Source organism: Phacochoerus africanus, chromosome 4 (genome assembly GCF_016906955.1).
Source record: "Phacochoerus africanus isolate WHEZ1 chromosome 4, ROS_Pafr_v1, whole genome shotgun sequence".
Lineage (NCBI taxonomy): Eukaryota > Metazoa > Chordata > Mammalia > Artiodactyla > Suidae > Phacochoerus > Phacochoerus africanus.
The window spans coordinates 48,686,796-48,711,358 of NC_062547.1; the positions used below are offsets into that span (position 1 = coordinate 48,686,796).

At 49.4% G+C, this 24,563-nt stretch overlaps 1 protein-coding gene across 3 annotated transcripts in view; it reads right to left on the minus strand.

Annotated features, from left to right (window-relative positions):
- The window catches only part of MICAL2 (microtubule associated monooxygenase, calponin and LIM domain containing 2), a 255,526-nt gene that overhangs the window by 203,183 nt on the left and 27,780 nt on the right, over positions 1-24,563 (minus strand). For all 3 annotated transcript variants that reach the window (XM_047776272.1, XM_047776271.1, XM_047776273.1), the window contains exon 2: positions 18,771-18,841. The gene's annotated coding sequence lies outside the window, so the exon portion shown is untranslated. The remainder of the gene's footprint in view (positions 1-18,770; positions 18,842-24,563) is intronic.

The following is a 24,563-nucleotide window of genomic DNA, read 5'->3' on the forward strand; positions in this document are numbered from 1 at the left end:
AAGGGAGGGATGAGGGCTCCCAAGGCTGCATTTCTCCCAGACCTCTGCTCTCTAGACCACAGACCTTCAAGTCCAAAGGGCCATGATGGGGGATGGAGGAGATGATGGCTCTGACGCAGTCTCAGCAGTGCCTGTGGACCCCTTTGCCAGTCAACCCCAGGTAGGACACCCGCCTACCTAGTTACGGGCCAGGAGTTGATACAAAGGACCTCAGCACACACCCCAAGCCCATCTGACCAACAAAAACTCAGCAGCCTATTCTGCTTTGGCCCTGAATCACCTCCATCACACACTGGCTGCCTAGGAGAATGGTGAACTCTAAACTCCAGTTTCCAGGAGGCCAGCCTAACGGCAGGAGGGACCTAGAATAAGCAAATTCATAGAGACAGAAAGTAGAGGGGGATTACCAGGGGCTGGGGGAAGAGGGACTGGGGAGTTATTGTTTAATGGCTACAGACGTTCACTTTGGGATGATGAAAAAGTTCTAGAGACGGATGGTGCTGATGGTTGCACAATATAGTTAAGGCTACCAGATTCTAACATTTAAAAATGGTCAAAATGGGCAATTTTGTCATGTCTATTTTCCCACAATAAATAAATAAATGCATACAAAAAAGCAACCAACCATTGCCACTTTATTTATTTATTTATTTTTGTCTTTTTAGTGCCACACCCATGGCATCTGGAGGTTCCCAGGCTAGGGGTCGAATTTGGAGATGTAGTCGCTGGCCTGCACCACAGCCATGGCAATGCCAGATCGAGCTGCGTCTGCAACCTCCACCACAGCTCATAGCAACGCTAGATCCTTATCCCACCGAGCGAGGCCAGGGATCGAACCTGCGTCCTCATGGATGCTAGTCAGCCGCTGTGCCACAACAGGGACTGCCCATTACCACTTTACAGTGGGAGCTGTCCAAGACCAGAGCACAGAATTTTCTAAAATACTTGAGTTAAAATGTAATAAAATGTACAGCGAAAGAATCTTGCAGTTTGTTAATGTGGAATGTGGCTCGATGGCATAATTTCTTGGCTTTTTTTGTTTTTTGTTTTTTGGGTGTTTTTGGTAAGTCGCCTAGGCTTCTCTCAGTCTTCCTTCCAAATCTCATTTGACTCCAGGAAGTCTCTGCAAACTTGGCCCTGCCAGATTCCAAGTTTTTATCTTTTGTTCTGCCTTTCCTGGGCAACCACCACCAACCCTGCCCTTCCCCCACTCAGCATCTGTAAAAATCTGCTTCAGTGTTGCCAGGAAGGTTGGGTAAGGCTCCCTGGTCTTAGCTCCCAGGCCCCACCAACTCTTGCCTGGGGAGAACACGCCTGCCTTGTGACAGTCCCTGAACAGTGCAGCCAGCAGACTGCAGTTCCTTGAAAGCAGGGAACATTCTTCCCCGCAGTATAGAGATGCCCTAAAAACTCCCCGAGGGCAGGTAGCTCCAGATCAGCCCCGAGCTGTTGGACACGCCATCAGGCTCGAATGAGGGGAGATGATGGCTGTATAATTAGATGAGACTTCTGTCTCTCGGTCTGTTTTTCATTGACTAACATCAATTTCAGGGACACTGGGTATGAATCCTTTTGATGTTAGGAGAATCCGGAGGCAAGGCAAAGAAGCTGACCCTTTTGGAAAAACAGTAAGTCTGACATATCGTATGTCAGACCTACTGTTCTTAAGCAGAGCACATGGATGTGAATGAAGCCTCACCCTACTAACCCCTTACCAACTAGTTAGTCACCCTACTCACTCCTAGTCTTCTTTTAAGACTCCTCTCCTCCAGACATTCTCCACTGCCCTAACCTCGACCCCTTTCCAAAACGGGCTGGATCTCTCCACAGTCTCCTATACTTATTTCAGTTACAGTAAGTACTTCTGTGCTGAAATTCACTTTTCACTTCCCTACTCCCAGTTCCGAGCACAAGGCCCTCTCTACATAGTATGTGCTAAATGAATGAATGGATGGATGTTTAATCCTTGGGACTCTACTCATCGTTTAATGAGCACCTATGAAGTCTTGAGCAATATGGTATAAAGCTCTCTATGCATCAAAGAAATTAATCACTGTAACCAACCAAGGCATCATTAAATGCTATTATCATCCTCACTTTTCAAAGAAGTAGAAAAGTTAGCAGCACGTCAAGGTTACATGGCCACAAGTGGTAAAGTTGTGACTAGAAGCCCTCCAGCCAGAGTTCAGAGCCCACGTCTGTAACCACCAGCCCTTGCACAGAGGAGATGGAGGGGTCCCAGCGCTGCCTCACCCACTACATCAGGGACATGGTCTCTGGCCTAGACCCTTTAATTCATGATACCCCATTTCTTTCATCCAACTCCAAAACGCCAGAATCTGGTGTCATGAGATCTCAACGCAACATCAGACAACAGTGGTGAATAGGCCACTAAAAAGTCAGCTGCGAGGTGACTTTCCCACCGGGATGAGTAGGACAGAGATAGGCCAGCTGACCACCAGACACATTGCTTCTTCCTTGTACCTGTGTGAGCCCCTGTGATCGGTGTGAGATAATGGAACGTGAGCAGAAGTGATGCACACGACTTCTGGGACCGACCCATGAGGACCTCCTACAGCGGTCCTTCAGGCTCTCGCCCCTTCTGCCAGAAGGCAGCAGCCTTGGAAACCATGTTTGCGAGATGCCAGAGCCATGAAAAGGAAGGAGCTGGGCCTCCTGACGGCCACTTGGAGGAGAGCCTTCCATGACCAGAAACGTTTAAACTTTACATATGTGAGAGAGAAACTCGAAGTCTGTGAAGACTTTGAAAACCAAAGGTGTATCTGTTAGGCAGGAAATCTCATCTTAACTAATATAACAGGTATTAGCGATGTCATATTTGTCATAGTGATGTCACATTTGTCATAGTGATGTCATAGCTTGGCAGCGATGTCATATTTGGCCGGGGTCAGGAAGCATCCCCTCCCAATAAAAAGGCTGGCCATGTGGGAACTAATATCCCTCTTGCCACCACCACTGTTGCAAGCTGACTTCCAAACAACCTGCTCTGGCATTTGTTGTCTCCCCTTCCAATAGAATCTGCATATCCTGGAAAAGTCACTTGACCCCCAGAAATATGGCTGTCCACCCCACTATATAAGCACCTCCCCATACCTATATACCCTACGATGGACTTCACGTGTGGCTCACAAGCTGTATACACTATGATAAAAAAGCCACGTCCTTTCCCTATTGCAAAATGAAATAACACAGGAGCATGGGACGGACAGGCTCGGCATTTCCTTGGTTTCAATAACCCCCTGAGGCTTCCTGGAAGCCCGTGTGATGTAGTGGAAAGAATGTGGATTTCTGAGTTGCTGAGCCTTCTCAGGAACAAGTCGCTCACAACACAGAGTCCCTATGAGAATTAGACGAAGGTGCATCTCACGGGGAGGGCCCATGATGTGCTTATCCAGGGTTGTTCCAGCCCACTGTCCTGGGGATAACTCCCACCACCCCGAGACAGCCCGGGGCCAAAGCATGGCAGAAAGTGATGCATTTCACATAGACGGCAAGTGTCATCATCTCCCCTTAATCTGCCTCGTGCTGAGATGGGACAGTGAAAGCAGATTTTCCACCCAGTTTTTATCCAGCACGCCCTTAACGTCACTCCCCAGGGGAACCTGTGTGTCTGGATGGCTGAAATCAGGCCTCGGGGACTGGAACCCTAGTATTTAGTTTGCAGGATAGAGAAGGATGCTGGGGAGGAGGTGTGAAAGTCATGGCAAAGCGAACTTGAAAAGGATTTCTCGACAACGCCTGTTGGCTCTACCCACACACAGAGCTCGGGAGCCCAGGATAGCCACAGAGCAGTCCCTGGCCCAGAAGCTCACAGCCCAGCCATGCCTCAAGGAGCCTGTTCTCCAAAGGACCCCCATTTTTCTTCTTTTTTTAGGGCCGCACCCATGGCATGTGGAAGTTCCCAGCCTAGGGGTCAAATCGGAGTTGCAGCTGCTGGCCTGCGCCACAGACACAGCAGCACCAGATACAAGCCAAGTCCACAACTAACACCGCAGCTCACGGCAACGCTAGGTCCTTAACCCACTGAGTGATATCAGGGATCGAACCCGCATCCTCATGGATACTAGTTGACTTTGTTACTGCTGAGCCACATTGGGAACTCCAAAAGGCCCCACATTTTGAAGAATTGTGCCAAGTGAAGACTATATTTTACTTTTTTTTTGTTCTTTTTCTTTCTTTTTTTTTTTTTGGCTTTTGTCTTTTTGCCGTTTCTTGGGCCGCTCCCGCGGCATATGGAGATTCTCAGGCTAGGGGTCGAATTGGAGCTGTTGCCACCAGCCTATGCCACAGCCACAGCAACTCGGGATCTGAGCCGCATCTGCAACCTACACCACAGCTCAGAGCCACGCCAGATCCTTACCCCACTGAGCAAGGCCAGGGATCAAACCAGCAACCTCATGGTTCCTAGTCAGATTCGTTAACCACTGAGCCACAATGGGAACTCCGACGACTATATTTTTCAAATAAATACCGAATTCATGCCTAACAAAAGTTTTTTTGTTATTTTCTTATGTGTGAATTTATCAACATGAATTCAGTCTCAAAAATATGCAAACAAAAGGTGGGGGAAAAATGTATACATGTAAGAACAACTTGATACCCATGCTGTACAGCGGGAAAGAATGAATAAATAAATAAATAAATAAATAAATAAATAAATAAATAAATGCACAAAGCCAACCACAGTTAGATTTCTATTGGCTCTTACAAAATGCCCCAATTCCTCCTTTCTTTCCAGGCTTATGTTCCCCACAGAAGAGTCTACCCTGGCAACCTCCACTTGTTCAGCTTCCATCTACCACAATCTTGTTCCCACTCCCACACAGAGCCCACCCGAGCATCACGCCCAAGGTCACGACCAACACTGTGGCTAAATCCTACCATCACTTATCAGACCTTATCTCGCTCATGGTCTCTCTCATTTTCAGTCTGGGCAGACACAGCTCTCTCTCTGAATGCCCCTGAGATTTCCCAAGGTTCTGATCCTCACCCTCTTTGGTTCTCAAGGACCTCAACACTCCCACAGTTCACCCAATATCCACATCCTCACTACCCCTCCGTTACGAAACTCACCACTGCATCCCAGGCCTGTATTCACCTGCCAACTTCACTCCCCCGACTGCGTTACAGACGCCTCACATGTGCTCAGTTTACCTTCCATCTGCACCTCCCTCGCATCTTCAACCTCGGCCAATGGCACATCTGTACCCAGACTCTCAGGCCGAACCTTTGGAATCACCTTCTCTGCCCCCTGCCCTCAACTTGAGGAACTAGCCAGTCACAAAGCACTGCCTTCTCTATAGCCTCAGCCACCACCTCCCATCCATCCTTTCTGCTCTGCCCAGAATTCTCAAAATCTCCTCATGAATACCTTTCCTGCTTGCTCCCTCCCATGCACCAGCCTGTCTCTCAAGCTGCTGCCAGAAAGATCTTTCCACCAGAAATGCGTACTTGGTCAGGTTCTATTCCTGTTTCAAATCCTTCAGCAGCTCCCCGACCATCTTCAGGGCAAAATCCAAACATCTTAGCAGAGCAAGACAAAAATCACCTTCATGACTGCCCCGTGCTTGCTCTCCAGCCCCCTCACCACTTCCTCGACCTCTGGGACTGCAGCTTTGTGGAGCCATCTGCTGTTCCCTGACTAACCCAACTCTTCCAGGCCTCCCTCCCTGGGCCTTTATATAGGCTGGCCCCTCTGTCTAGAAAGAAGGCCCGTCTGGACTCTGTTCACTTGGTAAAAACTCAGTTGTCGGCTTTAGGGCCGAGACATAAAAGGTAGCAGAGCGTCAGGGGTCGCAGTGTGGACTCTGGAGTCGGGCTGACTTATTACAAACCAGACCCACCACTTACAAGGTGTGTGAGCCTGGATGCATCACCTAACCTCTTTGAACCTCAGTTTCCTCATCCATAAAATGGAGATAATAACAGTCCTAACCCCACTGGGTTACATGAAGATGAAACTCAGTGACGCCAGGCGAGGCAGTATCCTTGGCTGCACTGATCTTTGAAGTCTTACCTCGGCCTCCCCACACCCCCTTTCCCAACCTCTACTCCACGGAGGTGCCCTCGATGGTTTGCACTATTACGCTGAACTACTTGCGGGTTTGCCTGCCTCACTGGACTGTGAGCTCTCTGATGCCAGAGGTTGCACATCCAGGGGTTGGCACCTGTGCCTCTGGCAACCACAGATGCTCAATAACTATGGCTTGTTGGTAAAATCCCATCAAGAGCCGCTACAAAATTTAGGCTGTGCGGTGGCTTGAAGTGTGACCACCCTTTGTCTCGAACCACCAACAGAATTGCCACAGGAGCCTCTTAACTAATCTCCATGTCCCATCTTGCCCGCACCACCCCACCCTGTTCACAAAGCCTTCAGGGCTCCCCACATCCAACTGTATAAGTCCCAACTCCCCTATGTGCAGCCCCCATTTCCTTGTTAGGCTTAATTCCCAAAGGTATTAAGAGCTCTCCTATGGCTGCTTCAAACAGACTGGCCCATTTGGGGCTCCATGTCTCCTCTCTGTCTTCCTCCTTGAATCCCTGATCAAATCCTACACATTCTCTCAACAAAGTCAGGCCCCATAGTACTAAATTTTTTTTTTTTTTTAGGGCCGCACCTGTGGCTGAGGCATACGGAGTTTCCCAGACTAGGAGTCAAATCAGAGCTATAGCTGCCAGCCACAGCCACAGACACAGCAACACAGGATCCGAGCCGCATCTGTGACCTACACCACAGCTCAGGACCACACAAGATCCTTAACCCATTGAGAGAGGCCAGGGATCAAACCTGCATCCTCATGGTTCCCAGTTGGATTCATTAACCACTGAGCCAGGAAGGGAAACTCCAGGCCCCATAGTACTAAATGAAGACCTATATGCTGCCATCATGGTCTATTCAGGGAATCAACTTTACGTAACAATCAGAGGTAAGAGCTGTAGCAAGGTGGGTACCGAGATGTGTGGACCCAGAGATGGGAGATGGAGGGACTGACAACCTGGAGAGAAGCCCACAGAAGTTGCACCGGAGCTGGATCTTAAGGGATGAGCTGAGATTTACAGGCACAAAAACTGCCCATCCTGTATTGACTTTTCTTTCCCATGCATGCTTCTAACTCCCAGAAGTATATGCCAGAGGAGACCAAACCTGGTTCTAAGCAGATTCTCCAGGAAGTATCCAAAGCTTCCCTAAATCCACTCCCATACAGACTCTCTGCAGCCAGAAGTCCAAGGGGAAAACTCTTTTTAACTCTTCAGGGAACTCTGTGGTCTAGACAGGTGAGGAAATCACTAACTACATTCAGTTCCATTAACTGAGAACCTGCCTTGAACCAGGCCTTGCTAGGCACCCTGGGGACCAGGGGAACAAGCTCTGCCTCCCCAGCTTCTGAGGAATTACCATCTAGTGGGGAGACAGACAATTGTAACACAGGGGACATACCGGACACAGACCCGGCAATCTGGCACTTCATGTAGCCTAAAACCCAACACAGTTTCATGTATTAATCTTGCCTGGACAATTAATGCACAAATGTCCTAAGGAAAAGGCCAGTGTCGTCTTCTTCTTTTTTTTTTTTGTCTTTTTTCCTTTTTTTCTTGAGCCGCTCCCACAGCATATGGAGGGTCCCAGGCTAGGGGTCTAATCAGAGCTGTAGCCACTGGCCTATGCCAGAGCCACAGCAACGTGGGATCCCAGCCACATCTGCGAGCCACATCACAGCTCACGGCAACGTCGGATCCTTCACCCACTGAACAAGGGCAGGGATTGAACCCGCAACCTCATGGTTCCTAGTCGGATTTGTTAACCACTGTGCCATGATGGGAACTCCAAGGCCAGTGTCTTTTGTTTCTTTTCAATTTCCCAGGATATTCAGCTCAGTTCTAAGTACTCAGTTGGCATATTTAAGAGTCAAATAATCTAACTTTTGGTATTGTGTCCCTTTAGACTCATTCACCCATTAACTAATTCTCTACTGATTTTTATCTTTGTAATTGGGGTGCCAGTGTGGTGTCTGCTCCTAGCAGGTAATTAGCACATGTTTGTTGAATGAATGAATATTTACCAGTAAAAATTTATTTCAGGAGGAATGAAACGGCTTATATCGTACCACCTTTAGAGGTCACTTAAAAGACTTCCAACATGTTTTATTTGAATTACAGACCTTTAATTTCAGGATTTTCTGATATGCAATTATACTTGCTTTGTCGTTTATATTGTCATTAATGTTATTAGTAATGTAAATAATACCTCGCTGGCTCTCGGCAGCTGGCCGACCTCTGTGCAGGTGTGCCTGGGGCAGGGGAAGGGGAGATGCTTGCCTGTTTCTTCCACTGAGGTGTCCACCCAGCAGGCCATTCAGCTGGCCACGCCCGTTACCCCAGTCTCCACGCAAGAGCTTGTAAAGTGCATTCGGCCTTTATGAGCAGGTGTGTGCACCCGTATGGGCAGGTGAGCCCTGCCTGAGTCAGAAAAGCCGACTGGGTTGTTCAAAACCTACCGACATGTCAACATGCTTGGGAAGACGGGGTCTGTGATTTAAAGATGAAAAACCCTGTGCTGCAGAGAAGCAGCCTGGCAAAACAAGGACGCCCAGCGGGAGGCTCCTGGGTGACTTGAACATGTATGGGATTCTCAGCCAAGTAGGGTGGGCTGGGCAAGCTGGGGGAGCCAGCAGGATGGGTTCTACCCGGCTCTTGCTGGGACCAGCAATCCCATGCTTTGTTGCTGTTACTGTTCTTTGTTTGTGTGATATGCTTTTTTTTTTTTTTTTTTTGCTTTTTAGGGCCACACCCATGGCATATAGAGGTTCCCAAGCTAGGGATCCAATCAGAGCTGAAGCCACCGGCCTACACCACAGCCATGCCAATGAAGGATCCGAGCTGTGTCTGCAACTTACACCACAGCTCATGGCCAACACCAGATCCTTAACCCACTGAGCGAGGCCAGGGATAGAACCCACAACCTCATGGTTCCTAGGGGCATTCGTTTCCACTGCGCCATGACGGGAACTCCAATGTGCTTATTTTAAGCCCTGAAAAGAGGACTCATAGTCTTGAGTGGGGGATCTCTGGATGTGGATCAAAGTTCTTCTGGCCCTCCCTCCAGGCCCAGCCCAGGACACAGGAGATCTATGATTCCCTTTGCACCCAGAACGAAAGAGATCTTTCTGGGAGTACGTGCTGGATCGTGGACAGTACTCAGGCAACTCAGCCTGAGCGCTGTTCACTCCTTTTTGCTTCTGCTGGAAAATGGGAGGGTTTACTTGTTGGTAATTTATTCCTTCCTATATTCATCCCACAGACACCAATCACCTGGTGTCAGGAAATGTGCTAAATGAACACAGCTTAACGGTTCTCAGATGCAGCCTCTGAGGAGTGAGCAGGCCAGCAATAGACAGCAATAGACAGGACCCACCCAAGGGGCTCTGGACCCACGTCAAGTGTGCTGTTGCCAGGGGGTGTTCAGACATCTGAGCAGAAGGGAGAAAGACAGTTCGGGCCACTTCCTTATCATGCAGAGGAACTGAAGTCTCCTATAAACTATCCTTGCAAAAGCTCTATAAAACCACTCACAGTTTTAGGCAGTAAATACAGAAAGGCATCTCTGATAAGACAGGGCAGAACCAGTCCCTAAAATACACTCAACTGCTGAACCCACTTCTGAGGAGATGATTAGCTTGACAGGTTGTGCTTGACTGTTGGTAATGGCCATGAGGCCAATGCTGAGGGCGAAGTGGGCCTGGGAGATAGGGTGGCAGAGCTCTGAGAAGGACACCCGGCTATATAGGGGACACGCAAAGGCCAGGCACTCCTGCGAGCTCAGAAATGCTGAGATAAGCTCCCCAGGACCAGTGACTGCCTTGATCAGTCCCCGCTCAGTGTGTCACAATGCCCCTCACTGACCCACACCCCAACAGACAGCAGCCCCAGAGAGGGCTATACAAGGTGTGACCGGGCTGCTGAATTTTCTGTGGAGATTAGGTGACCATCTCCCGCCATCCCAACATAATAAATTTGGGTTCACTAAAAGAAGATGCTACACTCTCCTCTTGGTCTTTGGACTTAAGTTCTAAAAAACACACTTACAGAGTCCCCGTCATGGCTCAGAGGAAACAAATCTGACTAGTATCCAGAGGACCGCAGGTTCAATCCCTGGTCTCCCTCAGTGGGTTAAGGATCTGGCGTTGCCGTGAGCTGTGGTGTGGGTCATAGATGCGACTTGGATCCTACATTGCTGTGGCTGTGGTGTAGGCTGGTAGCTGTAGCTCTGATTAGACCCCTAGCCTGGGAATCTCCATAGGCCGCAGGTGTGCCCCTAAAAAGACAAAAGACAAAAATAAAAAAATAATAAAAACATTTTTTAAATAAAAAATAAACTTTAAAAAATGTACTAAAATAAGCAGTAACAGTCCCAGAAAGGACTTTCTCTTTCCTTATAAAGAAACGAAACCCAGGGGGCCTCAAAAGATGGACTGTGACATGAGACCAAGAAGCCTTGGCTTCAGGATCACTCTCTTCAGGTTTTTTTAACACCCCTCCCCTCCACGAAGGGTACGTCGGGCTCAAAGGTCCATTTCCAGAGTGGATTTCCTGGGGTGGGTCTGGGCAAGGAGTTCACGAGAGAAGACAGAGGCAAGCGTTCTTGGAGGGCTCTGTCTCTTCCCCACTACCCTTCCCGTTCCAAAGAGTTGGGATTTTTAAAAGATTCTGGCTCACCCTCGTGGCAAGTGATCCATTTCCTGGACACTTTTGCCCTGTAAATATTGTCCTGAAAAAAAGCAATATGTTTTTGGAGTTCCCATCGTGGCTCAGTGGAAACGAATCTGACTAGGAATCATGAGGTTGCAGGTTCAATCCCTGGCCTTGCTCAGTGGGTTAAGGATCCAGCGTTGCCGTGGCTGTGGTGTAGGCCAGCAACGGTTGCTCCGTCCGATTTGACCGCTAGCCTGGGAACCTCCATATGCTGCGGGTGCGGCCCTAAAACAACAAAAGACAAAAAAATAAAAGCTATATGTTTTTGTTGCTCTTTAAGTAGGCTTCTCACCCCACACCCCCAGCTCCTACAAATTATTGTGTGGCTTTGTCTGGAATGCAAAACAGTCCCTGGAGAGACGGTCTGTACATGAACTCACAAGGGTGTTTGCTATCAGCTTATTTGGCAAGAGGAATCTGAGACATTTTAAATATGAACTGTCTGCATGGCCCGTCCCACCCCAATGCTTCAGCACCATCAATAAACACCTCCACTGGTGCATGAGACACCAAATGTAGAAAATGGACACAAACTGTCTGAACATGAGCCCCACACCCATTTCTATAGGGAAAGGTACTTGAGATGCCTGGAGAATCCATATCTGGAGAATCTTTGCTAGTCCAGACTGATTTTCTTTCAATGCCTATCACATAATCAGCAAGCATTTTACAAAGCCCTTAACGGTCTGGTTCCAAAGCCCTCCTCCTCCCCCAGCTTATCTCCCAACTGAAAGTTCCACTCTTTCTACGTCAGCAGAGAAAATAAACCCATGACTCCTCCTCACTTCCAAGTACTGAATCAAGCCTTCATAGCTCCACATTTTCCATTAACTTGGAAAACTTTCTGCCTCCTTCTCTATGGGGCAATCTCCTATTCATCCCTCAATACCCCAATCCCAGAGTACATGCTGGCTGCCATGTTCCCTGTGTGGCAGTCTCTTCTCAGCGCTTTCATAGAACTTGGTGTGTGACTCCATATGACAATGCTTAGTATGGTGGCTGTGACTCTGTATACATCTGTCCTGCCACCAGTCAGGTCATGAGTTCCTGGGAATAAAAGGACCAGGTTTTACTCACCTTTGTATCCCCGCAGCCAAGCCCAGAGCTCAGCCTTCAGAAGTCCCATGAGAAATGCTTGATGTCTCAGAGTTCCCATTGTGGCTCAGTGCTAAGGAACTTTACTAGCATCCATGAGGATGTGGGTTCAATCCCTGGCCTCGCTTAGTGGGTTAAGGATCCGGCACTGCCATGAGCTGTAGTGTAGGTCACAGACTCGGGTCGGATCTTGCATTGCTGTGGCTGTGGTGTAAGCCCACAACTGCAGCTCCAGTTCAACCCCTCGCCTGGGAACTTCCATATGCCTCACGTGTAGTGGCCATAAAAAAAAAGAAAGAAAGAAAAGAAAAAGAAAAAAAGAAATCCTTGATGCCTCAATCAGGGCCCAGCCTACTTGGCCCCAGCTTCCCTTCTCTGGGCAAAGAGAGGCCATGTGAAATGCAGAGCAAGAAAAGGCTTTGAGATCAGACCCCCTACACCTGAGCCCCGGCCCTTGTGGGACATGGGCAAGTTATTTAACCTGAATCTCCCTGTTTTCTCCTCAAAACAATAAATAGCCATGCCCACTTCTAACGGGGCTGTGATGAGGATAAACAAGGTAAAATATAGAAACCCAGAGCCTGCTCAGTGGAAAGAGCTCATGATACATCTCCCCGAGCTCAGCAGGAAGTGCTGAGCCAAATGGAATCCTCTAGAAAAAACTGAATGACTTCTGTTCTGGTTCATGTGCCCCAACACAGTGCAGGCTGCACTTGATCCATGCCCTTAGCTCAGAGAGTCTCAGAATGAGGCGTGCTTAGCAACAAAACTGATTTCTATTTGAATGATACGCCCATCAGAGTCCACTCTTGCTGAGGCTGGGCCATCAGATCCTTCATTTCCTGTCTTGCATTAATCTTTCACCCCAAACCACACCATAAAACATGCTGACTCAACAGTGCTAAGTCCCTAAGTACAAGTCCAAGAGCCCACCCATGAAAGCAGTTTCACCCTCCCCACGCTGCCGCGCCCAGGTTTTATTAGGCCTCAATAAACAAGGAGGTGGGAGCAGTGGGGCCCTGCAAACACCTTAGACAATCAAGCTCAGGGTCAAGGAGAGAAGCAGAAAGTGCAGTGGCTGAACCTACAAGCGGAGGCAACATGGTGCCGGGGAAAGAATCACTTTGTATCATATTTATGATTCCAACACTGAGAATCAGGAGACTTGGCTTTCATCTCGCTGCTACCACAAGCTTGCTTTACACGTCGGATGAGCCTCCGTTTCTCGAGCCATAAAATCAGAGGAATCGATCAGATGACCTGTAGTTTCTTGCCAGCGTTCATGCCCAGAGATCATCCATCTTAGACACAGATGCACCATCCTTAACCCTTACCCTCTGGGTGTTATTCGACTGTCTGAGACATCGCCATCAACACCATGACCTTTACTGCTCCAGAGTGGCGGGTCACCCCTGACCACAGAGCCTGGCCAGGGAAGAAGAAGATACATTTGGGGCCGTATTTTTAAGAACATATTTATTCCTCGTGGGTCAAACAACTGGACAGAGTCCAGATACCCCTCAGGGCATTGAGACCTTGGATATTCCAACAACCCCTAATCATCTGGGCTGGCTTCTTTCTTCTCTTGGATTTTTTTCCCCCAACTCCACCCCCTCCAACCTGTACACCCCACAATCCCCAACACACTTTCCAAACATTAGACTTTTTTGGAGGAGTTCCATCATGGTGCAACGGAAACGAATCCGACTAGGAACCATGAGGTTGGGGGTTTGATCCCTGGCCTTGCTCAGGGGGTTGAGGATACGGCGTTGCCGTGAGCTATGATGTAGGTTGCAGATGCGGCTCAGATCAGGCCAGCAGCCATAGCTCCGATTAGACCCCTAGCCTGGGAACCTCCATATGCTGTGGGTGCAGCCCTAAAAACAAACAAACAAAAATCATTATTTTTTTTTCCCCCAGGCTGCTTGGCAGGAAACTAGGGCAGCAATAGGCAGTTCTTATCTGTGCTCCAGCATATCTCAGGGTAGGGCAGGGGAGAAGTAGCAGAGCTTCAAAGTCCAGGGGGAAAATGCCTACAGAAGCAAGCAGAGGCGGTGGCAACCTGGAGAAGACTGTGCCGATCATGAGGACAGGGAGAGTGGGCACAGAGAACCACAGGCGTCTAGGAGGCTCCTTTAAGATGCCACAACCCTGTGTGCCTCCCCTACTTTTTTTTTTATCTTTTTTTTTTTTAAGGCTGCACCTGCAGCATATGAAGGTTCCCAGGCTAGGGGTTGAACTGGAGCTGTAGCTGCCAACCTACACCAAAGCCACAGCCACAGCCACACCAGATCTGAGCTGTATCTGCAACCTACACCAGAGCTCATGGCAATGCCGGATCCTCAACCCACTGAGCCAGGCCAGGGATTGAACCTGTGTCCTCATGGATACTAGTCAGATCCATTTCCGTTGAGACTAGTCAGATCCATTTCCGTTGAGCCACGACAGGAGCTCCCTGTCCCTTACTTTCTTAATAAGAGATCTGAGGGCAGATGAAGTTCTGCAACTGGCCCACAGCCGTGCAGCTAAGCTGTGAACAACCGACACCAGACCGTGGATCTCTTGGCCTCAGCCCACTCTGTTTTCCACTCTACTTCTGCTGACCTCGAGATCTAATTAGGTTGCTCTAATGAGGCCAGCTGGATCCCCTGCAGACTCTAAGCAACACGACCCAAGTGTCACTCAGGGAAAGAGGAGGCCCAGCAGATATTTTGATAACTGTCTCCCCTCTCCCTTCCCTGCCTGTGCCATACATACCCTCCCAATCTGACCGGGTCTGCTGAGACTTCTCCAGCCCTCACCATGAAATCTTGAGGAGTTCAGAGCCTGAGTGAGAAGGGAGGAGTGGGCCTTCCCATCCCTACAGGACCCTAACTATCTAAGAAAACCCTCAATGATCCCTCTCCCTCTATCTAGGGGAGGTTAGTGGGGAAGAGTGGCAGGAGGAAATCAAATGAAGCTGCCAGAAGTCTGGCCTGATTAGGCCAAGAGTATTCACCATGAGCAATTAGATGGGTCATCTGAAGGTTTATGGTGACAAACAATAGGATCTGCCTCTGCCAGGGAACTTTCAAGATCAGAGTTGGTCAGATCATCTCAGCATCAGGAGGAGGAAGCTCCGAGTGAAAGGCTCAAGGAATGAATTATTTAGTGCACATGACCCAGTTCCCGGAGGTGAGGATGAGTGAGAAGAGAACTCACCCATTCCTTATCGTGGCAAGAAATTCAAATACTTCACAGGGTAGTATTTCCTCTGCTGCCAAAGAAGCTCACTTATGGTTAAAAGTGACCCCCAAAAAAAGGAGGGAGAGGGAAACAGCCAAAGTTCACTTAGTCAACAAATATTTGAGTTCCTCTTATGACCTTGGGCCCTCCAGACATTTGGATATGGTTGGAGCTTCGTACAGTAGAAAGATGAGGGAATTTATAAACAGGAGGCCTGGTCTGAGGCCCAGCTTAGCACGTAGGCAGCTACGTTACCCCTGGGCAGGTTACAGCCTGTCTAAGTCAGATTTCTCATCTGTGAAATGGGAGTAAATCCACCTGCCTAATTGTGAAGGTAAAACCATCTTGATGAATTGAAGAGTACAACTCTTCATTATATCATAAATCTAAAACTCTTCATTTATATCATAAACCTAAGGTGTAAACAATAACAAGATAACACTGCACACTTCCCCTGCAGAAGTTTATAACCTGGTGTTGGTTTGGAAAATAACCCCAGGTACCTATCCGGCATAACATCATTCTCTGTAATTTGGGCAAAGTGTATGTTTCAACCTGCCAGGGGAGATGGAGCCTGCAGTCAGTCCCAGGCTCCCAGTCTGCATATCCAGGAAGTTGCAAGAAGGGGCAGGGCAAAGCTGGAAAGAGCAGGACCTACCTGGCCCTGATCAAGCCTGGACCAAATGAATGTTTCAGGAGAGCCCTGAGACTGAGAGGCGGGGGGGAGACCAACTGCAAGTGAGGTCAATCAGAAACAAAACAAAAACTCATCTGAGCACAAGAGAAGTCAGCTGGCCAGACATGCACACACTCCCCCAACCCCGCCCATACACATTTCAGACAATGATGGAATGAATTCTTTGTCCATTGTCCCACCCTCCTCTGTGGACACACTCCACTTTCTGTGTTTCTCCAGGAGATGGGAGGGATTCTTAGGCCATGGGCAGGCTGGCTGATCAGGACGTCTTTGCTCAAACACTAGGAACCAGAGCTACTGGAGTAACTTTCCTCCAGTCCAACCAACCCTCCGGATGCTGCTGCTCAGGATCTCAACATGGACTCCTCACCCCTGTGGATCCTCAGTACCCACAGGGCCAGCCTCTGAATCCCCAGCCAGGCCTGCCAGCTGCCCCTGTGTTGGGACTCCACCTTGCCCCAGCCTCTTAGGTTGGGCCCTGAGGCTCTCCCCTCCCCTTCCCCTACTTCCTCCCTCCCCTGGACTCTGCTCCACCTCACATCACCCAGCCTCCAGGGAAGCTCTGGGCAGTTTTATTCCCTCTACCTTCCCTCTAACTCAGGGCATTCCGTAAGTTCTTCACTCGCCTTCAAATGCAAGTTAATGGTCCTCTGATGGATGTATACAAAAGGGAGGCAGAGGGGAGTTCTTGTTGTAGTGCAGTGGAAACGAATTGGGCTAGTATACATGAGGATGTGGGTTCAATCCCTGGCCTTGCTCAGTGGGTTAGGGATCAAGTGTTGCCATGAGCTGTGGTTAGGTTACAGATGTGGCTCAGATCCTGCGTTGCTGTGGCTGTGGTGTGGTGTAAGCTGGCCGCTGTAGCTCAGATCCAACCCCTAGCCTGGGAAATTCCATATGCCGCAGGTATGGCCCTAAAAAGCAAGAAAGGAAGAAAGGGAGGAAGGGAGGGAGCCAGGCAGAAGAGGAGGGAGGGGGCATGGGAAGAAAACTAGCCTGGAAATTTAGGGCCTGCCTTCTATTTCTCCATTGAACAGCAGGTGGTTATGTAACCTTGAGAACGTATCCTCAGGCCAGGCCTCAGTTTCCCTATCAGGTAATGAGGAGTTTGCATTAAATAACCTCTTGGGTTCTCTCTAAATATAAAATTTGGTTATAGAAACTACACCAACCTGGTTCACAGGACATGTGGGTGCTGGACTGACTGACTTTTTCTTTCTTCCTTTCTCTCTTTGTTTCTTTCTCTTTTTTTCTTTCTTTTTTCTCCCTTTCTTTCTTTCTTTTTATTAAAGTATAGCTGATTTACAATGTTCCTTCAATTTCTGTTATATAGCAAAGTGACCCAGCCATCCATATGCACCCATTTTTTTTTTATTTTATTTTCCATCAGGTTGTTACCCAAGAGACTAGATAGAGTTCCCTGTGCTGTACAGCAAGACCCCACCACCCACCTGTTCTAAATGTAACAGTCTGCATCTACCAAACCCAAACTTACCATCAGCCTCGTGGGCCTGGACTTTAACAGCCTATAGCCTGACTGCTCAGACCTCAGCCTCTATGTCTATAAAATAAATGAACATCCAAAACACCACTGTTATATTTGTAACAGATGGGCAATGGGATCCTACTGTACAGCACAGGGAAATGTGTGTGATTGAGCCACTTTGCTGTACAACAGAACTTGACAAAACGTTGTAAATCAACTACACTTTAGTACGAATAAAAAAACTTTTTTTAATTAAAAAATAAAATAAGGTAAATGAGCATTATCTGACTGCCCCTCCCAAGGTACGAGGCCCCCAGGAGACAGAAGATAGGGCTTCATGAGCCACAAAGCCCTGAAGAAACCTCAGGGCCTGAACTCCATGAGTCAACAAACACTGTCACCCTCTGCCCTGTGCCCAGCCTTGTGCCGAGGGGATAGCACTGCCCTGCTCAGATGGAAAGGCTGGAGGACGGGTCCTTGCCTTCAAAGCTCCCACAGCTGGTGGGGGAGACGGATGAGTGAAGAAAGGTCAGCTCAGCCAGCGACATACCTGAGGTCTGAACAAAGCACTACAGGTGCTGAGAGGGGGAGGAGGAGGCTCTATCTTTGCTGGGAGCACAAGAGACGCTTCTCAGAGGGGACAGCATGGCCCACATGCAGAGACCTGCTCTAAGACTTGTGGGACTGGAGCCAGGCAGAGAGGAGAGGCAGTCAATGAGTCTGGACAGTGGCTGGAGGAGGCCTTGATGCCAATGGAAGGGTGATGGGCAAATGTGTCTTTGAGGAAGGGCTCCAGCAGGATGAAAGAGGACAGAGCAGGGCACAGAGCAGGGCCAGGAGCAGTGGGAAGGCTCTTACAGAATTCGTGAGGGTGACGATGCCAAACAAGTCCTTACTGATCTTAAGCTACACCGAGCCTTCCAGACCCTAAGCCTCCACAGACCTACTGAATCTGCAGAAAGATGTGAACAGGTTTGGTTCCCTTAGAATAGAACCCAGGCAGAGGAAGATGCTGCAATCACATTTGCAACTCTCGGACAAATGGTCTACCATGCTCTGGAGTCACTCCCTGTAGAAGCTGCCTGGCCAGATTCTTATCTTAGCACAGACCTGGGCTAGCAGGAGACGGAGACAGCATCAGAGCTGGGACTGCAGTCAGGACAGCGGAGATGCTGGTCTTACTTAGGGGAAGAGGGGCAGACACTCCATCCACCCAAAGACCACCGAGGCACAGATAGGTCTTCCATGTCCCCAAACACATCTCAGTCTCAAGCCCTGCCACCCTCCCTTCTCTGATGGTGCGGGAGGGCTGTGCAGCCTCGGAGGTTGCAGGCAAAGACAGAGGGCCTTCACCAGCCAGTGTTTCTTCATATTGGGCCACATTCACTTGGGCTTGAATGAAGAACGCAAGCACCCCTACCTTTTCCAAAGCCTGAAGCTGGCCCCCCAAGGGTGATTCAGTGGCAGAAAAGAGATCCACCACTGTGACTTACTCACTTGATTCTTAGGCATCACGATGACTAAAGTCAGCTCCTCCCAGGACGAGCCATGCACAGGCTGCCATGTTCCTTTAAAAATAAGAGCCCAACAATGAATGTCAAGTATATTATGTTACATTATAGCCTCCGATCTCCCCCTCCACCCCTGCCACCTCAAGAGGTCCCACATGCTGTGCGCTTTGTCCCCTGGTAACACTTTATCCAACAAGAGGAAATGGACAGAGAATGTCTCTCTGTGCTGCAAGTTTTTCATGTGATGAAAGAAACTATGAGATAGTTAAACACATTCTATTGTCTGCCACTGTCTGGATACCCTAAGGCTTGTCACACCTCTGCACATAGGCTTGCAGAGAAAGTAAGATGGAGCTAGAAAAGAATGCTTTATTAGTTGCTTCAGCAGAAATAGAAAATGCCAGAATTTCTAAGTTTTGGACATGGGGGAAGTAAACCAAGCTGGGGTAAAAACTTGCTAACAGGTAACCCATGTAAAATGTGCCTTATTTCCTAAGGTGGGAAAGGCCCAAAACACTGAATAAACTAGGAAAGCATAAGCGTAGGCCCTCTGATCTTGGCTGAGCTTCCTAAACAAATTATGATTTTGGCTTCCAATGACCACTCAAGTGGTTCAGTTACATCCTACTTCTTCTGCAGAAAATGCTCCCACACCTGTTTGGAAAATGGAGGCTCAAGTTACAAAGCATTTCTAAGGAATTTTTTTTTTTTTTTTTTTTTTGCTTTTTATGGCCACACCCACGGCACATGGAGGTTCCCAGGCTAGGGGTTTAATCGAAGCTACAGCTGCAAGCGCATACCACAGCCACAGCAATGCGGGATCCAAGCTGTGTCTGCGACCTACAAGGCAGGTCACGGCAACACTAGATCCTTAACCCGCTGAGCGAGGCCAGGGATTGAACCGGCAACCTCATGGTTCCTAGCCAGATTCGTTTCCACCGCACCACGATGGAAACTCCCCATTTCTAAGAGTTTAATTTCACAATTCCAAGTTTCTGAGAGGTGGCCTCAAAAGGACAAAAATTAACGCAGGTGTAAAATTTGAGATCAACAGGAGGCAATCCCCATTCCGTGGACGTAGATGTACTTGGCTCAGTGAGGTGGTAGGTTTACTTGCCCGTGGAGACACATGCACATTAGCTCTTGTACACAAAGAGCCGCGTTTAGAGCCTGGGAGGTGGGACTCGCTGTTCAGAATCCTCACACTATTAATGAGAGACAAGCTCCTCTTTACTGAGCACCAGCCACGCGTGGAAGGAGCACTGTTAGGAACCGGACATGCTTTGTCTCAGTGGCTCCTCACAGCGAGGAACAGGCTTGGAGAGCAGAAGAAGCTTGTCAGGGTCCCGGGGCATGGCGGGATTCAAACTCGGGCCTGGCTGACCTGGCATTCATGGTCCTTCCCACCATGCTGAGGTGAGAGGTGTCCCAGCATGGCTGTGATGGCTCGCACACCCCACCAGCAGCCACCTGGGCAGAAGCTGAAATCACCTCCATCAGTCATCCTCATTATCAAGCCACACCTCTCCAGCCCCTGGCAACTGACAAACAGGATGGCCTGCCTCGGCTGCATTCTATCAGCCTGAGCTGTAGGCTGGGTCTCTGCTGCTGTCTTGAGCCAGAATTCAGAGAGGCAGGAGGCTTCCACTCACCCGCACCCCTGCTTCTCAAGGGAGGCTGCTGGGGGCAGTGGGCGGGGGAGCTGGACACCCTAGTAGAGAATTCCCCTATCGATCTAACCAGGTTTAAGAACCGGGGACCTCCCCCCGTTCCCCAGATGTCAGGAACAGAAGCCTCTCTACCCACCCTGGGACGTCACCGAGACCAACAGCAGGAAACAGAGATTCTCTGAGGTTCTGTGCGGGCTGCCTGCATGGCTGGATGGAGGCGGGCATTTGGGGATCGGTCCAAGAGGGCTGACCACTGGGCAGACTCCCACACAGGCCCGGACACACCCTGTGATCCAGCCACTCCAGGGGCCAACTTGTACCCTCTCTCTGACCAACAGCCGAACACACTTGAAGCCCCCCTTAACTCCCCTAAGCCAGAAGCATCTAAGGCCCAGCACCTGCCCTCCCCTTGAGGGGCCTCAGTTTCCTCATCTGCAAAATGAGGAGCCTAACTGGTGAATTCCTCGCCAAGGACCCTTTCTAGCTGCTCCCGTCCCTGGGCCCTGACTTTTAGGGACACCTATGAAGCCACATGCACGCATTACCACAGCTGCTTGGCAGGTGCTGTCTTGGGTAATCCTCCCAGCAACCCGGTGAGGCAGCCTGGACAGCCATGTCACAGAGGGCGAAACTGGGGCATGGCCCAGCCAGGTGACCATTCCACTGACCAGGGAAGCCTGAGGCTCAAGGTGGAACTGGCCCGAGTCCAGGCCCAGGCTCGTTCCCTGACACGTTTCGCTTTGTAATCAGGCAGAATGAGGAAACACCGGCTCCTCTAAGATTTGCCTTCAGGCAAAGAAGTGTGAGGCCTCCAGGCCTCCAGAGGACAGACAGGAAGTGTTTCCTGTGAGGTTCAGTGGCCTCGTGGATCTCAAGGGACCTGGGGGACTTTCCCCTCTGCTGTGCTCCAAACCTACCTCCACAGAGTCTTCACTGAGGGACCCCAAGCACTTGGAACCGAGCCTGGCACCCACTAGGGCCTCCATTGGTATTTGCTGAATGGAGGAAGGAAGACAGCCAGAGCCTAGGTGCACTGCGGGCTTGTTCAAGAACCCTTCAGTGCGAGTTAGTGTGAGACACACCCAAACTGGCTCAGAACCACAAGGCTGGCCCCTCAGCAGTATGCGGCCGGCAGAGGTCTCCATGCCTCTGCCCCCAGGACAGAGGTCGGAGCCTCAGATGCTGAACCAGGACTGCTCTTCATCCCAATCGCCTTCGAGCATCCCATGGAGCATCTGATGGAACAAGAGGAATGTCCGAATGCAAAGGCTCCCCAGCAAAGTGGTCACGAGCTCGGGCCCAGGAATCAGGCAACTCCCGGGTTCCTCTCCTGGCTCTGTCACTTTAAATTGGTCGGGTGGCCCCAGGCAAGTCACACCATCTCTGTGAGCCTCTCAGTTTCTTATCTAAAAATGGGGATAATATTAGTGCCTACCCCACAGGGCTGTTCTGAAGATGAAATAACGCTGGAAGGGACACAGCCTGGGGTTGAGCTGAGAGGCAGCGCTTGGAGACGGCATCAGTGTATCATCTGCATCAGCGTGGGTGGTGCAGAGCACATCTGCAGGCCTCTGCTTGGGTTCAATCCCAGCTCTCTACTAGCGAGCTACATGACCTGGGTCAAACTGCTTACACTCTCTGTGCCTCAGCTTCCTGGTGTATAAAACAGGATTGACGGGGAAGATTTAAAGAGCTCAGGAGTTCTTGTTGGGGTACAGCAGTAATGAATCCAACTAGTATCTGTGAGGTTGCAGGTTCTATCCCTGGCCTCCCTCAGTAGGTTAAGGATCTGGCGTTGACATGAGCTGTGATGTAAGGTCATAGATGCAGCTCAGATCTGGCATGGCTGTGGCTGTGGTATAGGCTGGCAGCAACAGCTCCAATTAGACCCCTAGCCTGGGAACCTCCATATGCCATGGGCGCGGCTCTAAAAAGCAAAAAAAAAAAAAAAAAAAGAGTTTATAATAATTCCTGGCTCAAAGTTAGCACTCAATAAAAGTGAGTTCATCTCCTGCTTAATTATTAATATTACTAGCATCCTTCTCCCTTTGTTCCAATAACAGACTCCACCGCATCCTTCACTCACCAGCCAAAAAGGTAGGCATGAGACTCAAGATGGGTTCATTAGTGTATCTTTCCTTCTTGGCCATTCTTGGGTACAAAGGGTATGCATGTGCTCCAAGCTGGGTCAAGTTCCATTCTGAAAACTCCTGGGGAAGGCCTGGTCCTCTTGGGTCAGGTACAAGGCTGTGTGGGGTCAGCTGCGAGCAGCCTGGAGCCATGGACCAAGTAGGGGATGCTGGTCCAGGGACTGGAGGTCACCTGTTCTCTTTCTGGGGCTGGATTCTGCAGTGCCTCCTTTGACTCTCTGTACCTACTCTGGAACCCAAAAAAGATATCCCACTTTTGCTTATCATTCAAGTTGGGTTCCTGTCACTTGAAACTCAGAGTCCTGGCTAACAGCAGCACTGGCTGCTTTATCATCACTAAATCCTGCTCAGGGAAGAAAAAACCAACTGCACACTCTGAGTGAGGCCCAAAGAGCCAGGGGAAAGCAGATACAGGCAACAAGGCATCTCAATAAACTGAGGCGAGCCGAGTCGCTCATAGCCCTTGGACCAATGCCCTTCCTGGGAGAGGAAGATGCTAGAGAAGGGGAATAGCCCAGTCCTATGGGCCCAGGCTGGAAATCCAGCCTCAGACGTGGGTCCCCCTTGCTATGAGCATTAGGAAAAGAGAAGAGAAAGGAGAGAGCTAATTTCCACTGGCTTCGCAGGGGTGCAGGAAAACATCTGGGCAGCTACTTGAAACAACTCTTTTTAGAGGGTGGGTATGGAAGAGAAATGAGCTTACCTGAGCCCTCAAATGACTCTTTTCACTGGTACAGTCACATCTAACCTTCAGCACAGCCCTAGGAGCTGGATGCCTATCCATCCCATTTTTCAGGTGAGAAAACAGAGGCTCAGAGAGCTCAGAAACTAACTGGCTGAGGTCACCCTGCTAGGGCCCACTGCCTGGTCCACCCATCATGCTGAACCCCCTCAGCACACTCTGATCCCTGAGTCTGAGGCCTTCTCCTGGCCCAGGCAGGTCTGCTGCCACTCACCCAAGGGAGATGGGATGTGTCGCAGCCCCTTCACCTACAACCAGCCCCACTATAGCCAGAGACAGCCTCCCAGGGGAGACAGGCAGCATCTTGGATGTTTCCTTCTCTGAACATGAGTTATTTCAATCTCCAAGAACTCCAGCCTGATGTTAACAAGATGGCATGTATCTGTGGGTTTTAAATGGGATACGCCTGTCTGAATCCCACGGAGAGTTTTTTAGATTTTGTGGGGGTTTTTTTGGGTTTTTTTTCTCGGTCACTTTTCTAAAGAGATTCTGACTCATCAGTTACCACTACAGTGCCTGACACACAGCATGGGCTGAACAGTGTTAGCTTTACTTTGTCTCATGTTCTGGCCACCTCCTGGGCCAGCACCCAGAGAGTCTACTCCTGTTCCTCCAGGCCTTCTAACAGCACCCTCTTAATTCCTTCAGGTGTTTTAAAGAGTTTTAGGTTGTTTCCAGGTCTTGGCTATTGTGAATAGTGCTGCTATGAACATACGGGTGCATGTGTCTTTTTGAATTATAGTTTTTTCCCCGGAGTTCCCGTTGTGGCCCAGTGGAGATGAATCTGACTAGCATCCATAAGGACACAGGTGTGATCCCTGGCCTCGCTCAGTGGGTTAAGGATCTGGCGTTGCCATGAGCTATGGTGTAGGTCTCAGTAGTGGCTTGGATCTGGTGTTGCTGTGGCTGTGGTGCAGGCTTGCAGCTGTAGCTCTGATTCGAACCCTAGCCTGGGAACCTCCATATACTGTAGGTGTGGCCCCAAAGGCAATAATAATAATAATAATAAAATAATAATAATAATAATAAAGAATTATAGTTTTTTTCCAGATATACACCCAGGAGTGGGATTGTTGGACCATATGATAGTTCTATATTTAGTTTTCTGAGGAATCTCCATACTGTTTTTCCTAGTGGTTGTACCAATTTACATTCCCACCAACAGTGCAAGACATGGAAACAACCTAAATATTCATCGACAGATGAATGGGTTAAGA